Here is a 2,500-nt window from a genome sequence, read left to right as displayed (position 1 = left end):
GGGAGCCGGATTGACCTTCACTTTAGAAGAATAAACTGATCGTGTGACGTCTTGGTTGCGCCTATTGATATAGTTCTTGTGATGCAATTTGTAAAGCTTGATAACTGCTCCTACTAATGGGTCTAGGTCAGGGGTCGGCAACCTTGTTTTGCATAGGGGCCAGAGGCTGGCTCACAGGGCGAGGCAGTGTGACTGCGTGCTGGATCAGCCTGCTGTAATGACCCTCTTCCTTGGTAACTCTCTTTTATATCCCTAATCTAGGGTTGATTAATCTCCCTCTCATATTTCTCAACAAAAAGAAAAGAAAAAACAGTCACATAATCCTTGATACTTCATGCTAGGTGGTCTGAAAACCAATTTGAGATATGGTATACCATCATTAGTCATTTTCTTCCAAAGTGCTTGTTCCGCCGACTTGTTCCTCTCATCTTATTGCCTCGCTTTTGTTTTATTTGAATTGTGAATGATCCGTAAACTAAGTTCTTCTTACTTGAGGTTTTCATTACAGATAAGATCAAGAGCTTAGTTTAGATAAGTCCTTTACTTACCATCTTGGCTAACTGCACAGGCGTAGGCAAACCCTTGATGTATTCGATACAGGTCAAAATAATATCAGGAAATGTTACATTACGAATTTTGGTTTTAACATGATTATATTACCTAGTATATCGATTGAAAGAAGGAATACAATCACATAGCTCTTCATCTATCCATTTGGCACCCAAGTAATCTATTAATGTGTAGGCAAGCAATGTTGCGCTTGATATGTGGTCATAATACAGTATCACATTCCGAATTTAGGATATATAGCAAGCATATCTTCTACATCAGATGATACGAAATGCTTACATAACTCTGCGTATCTCATGCTTGGTGGTCTGAAAGGATGTATTACATGGCATTCTGAAGTATAAAGCACAAGTGTATGCTTGTGCCCTTCATTACAAAGTCTATACTTAGTATCTTCCACATTACATGTTGTTTATGCTACAGCTTCCGGGTCTTTGGGAGTTTATTAGGCTAATCAAGTCTTCCTTGTTGGAGGTTCTAATTATGTGCTAAATTCTAGTAAGAGGTATTCCATGTTTATCAACATGCTGATCTCGCTAGGCGGTCAGCAAGACCATGCTTCAGGATTTCAACATGCGATGGTGTCCGCACAAAAGATCGGGTTAGTTTAGTTAGTTATTTATCACCCTAGCTGACTTCACAGGCGTGGGCAAGCTTTGATACATTGAAATTGGGTCATTAATTGCATTATATTACAAATTAAGGTAATAACATGATCATATTCTCCAGTATATCAACTTTAAAAATACATTGGATAAATGGTTATAATAGGATATTACATACCGACTCTGTTAGTCTCAGAAAATTACTCCTGAGCCTTGAGCTAACAGAAATTCTGTGGCTATGAGTATTCCTACCATCTCAGTTGGCGTAGTGCTCGCCCAGTCATGAACCTTCCTACAATCTTGGTGCTGCAACATATATATATATATATATATATATATATATATATATATATATATATATATATATATATATATTTACATGCAATATAAACGCGTCCTGTTCTGCTTCCAGACTGTAAGGATCCATCAGTGTAGCACTCATAGTCGTTATTCAGAGTTTCAAGATGCTCACTAAGGGTTACAAGGCCGTACTGCTTAGCGGGTGAAGCTGGGTCTTTCTGAGGGACATTTGCATAAAATACGGTCACTGCCGATATTTACCAAGGTGGAATAGAACGTCCATTGGGGACCTGCCTAAGGGTATATCTAATTGGTGTATGAATTTATATGTCACTTGCAACCATGCATTTGAGTGTGACTCGGTGTTGGATTCTCTATTTTATGTTCAAGTTGCCTTTGGAACTCTGTAATAAACAGTTTTTTTTAAATTGCTTTGACACTAAATACAGTATTAATGTATGCTATTCTTTCGTAAACAGATGCAAGTTAAGTTCCGTTCTCATGTTCACAATCCTCGCTGTTTTAGGGTTACCAAGAATGATCCTCGTGGCTGCTTTCTGTACAATTTCTGGACAAGTTAACTCTGATTCCCTAAATAATGTAAGGAGCTGATTGTTAAAAGTGGGTAGTTGGGGCCGTAGGCTTATTGGAAGAATCTATGATAATCCCTTTACATTGCATACTGAATGAATTTATAACTACCGGTGCTATTGTTATTATTATTATGACTTTGTGTACTTGATAAAATTCAAGAATGAAGTCCCTGGTTTTGACTGAAAGGGCTCTTTTTCACTCATTTTTAACTAAAAGAGAATCACTCTTTCGCTGATTTTGCTTTAATAAAGGGTACCCTCCTTTTTCTTCTTTTGAATAGTGGGGCCTGACTTAAAAAAAGGGCGCTTCTCTTCCTGATTTTCCAAATGGGGCATATTTCTTTCCCTGATTTTGAATAGAGGGGCACTTTTCTTCCCCTATCTTTACGAAAATTGTTCTTTCCTTGATCTGAATTAGCGGTTACTATTCTT

The sequence above is a fragment of the Penaeus japonicus genome, unplaced genomic scaffold, assembly GCF_977035675.1.
Source record: "Penaeus japonicus unplaced genomic scaffold, GWHDUDI00000001_assembly GWHDUDI00000005, whole genome shotgun sequence".
Classification (NCBI taxonomy): Eukaryota; Metazoa; Arthropoda; class Malacostraca; order Decapoda; family Penaeidae; genus Penaeus; species Penaeus japonicus.
This window is presented reverse-complemented; position numbering follows the sequence as displayed.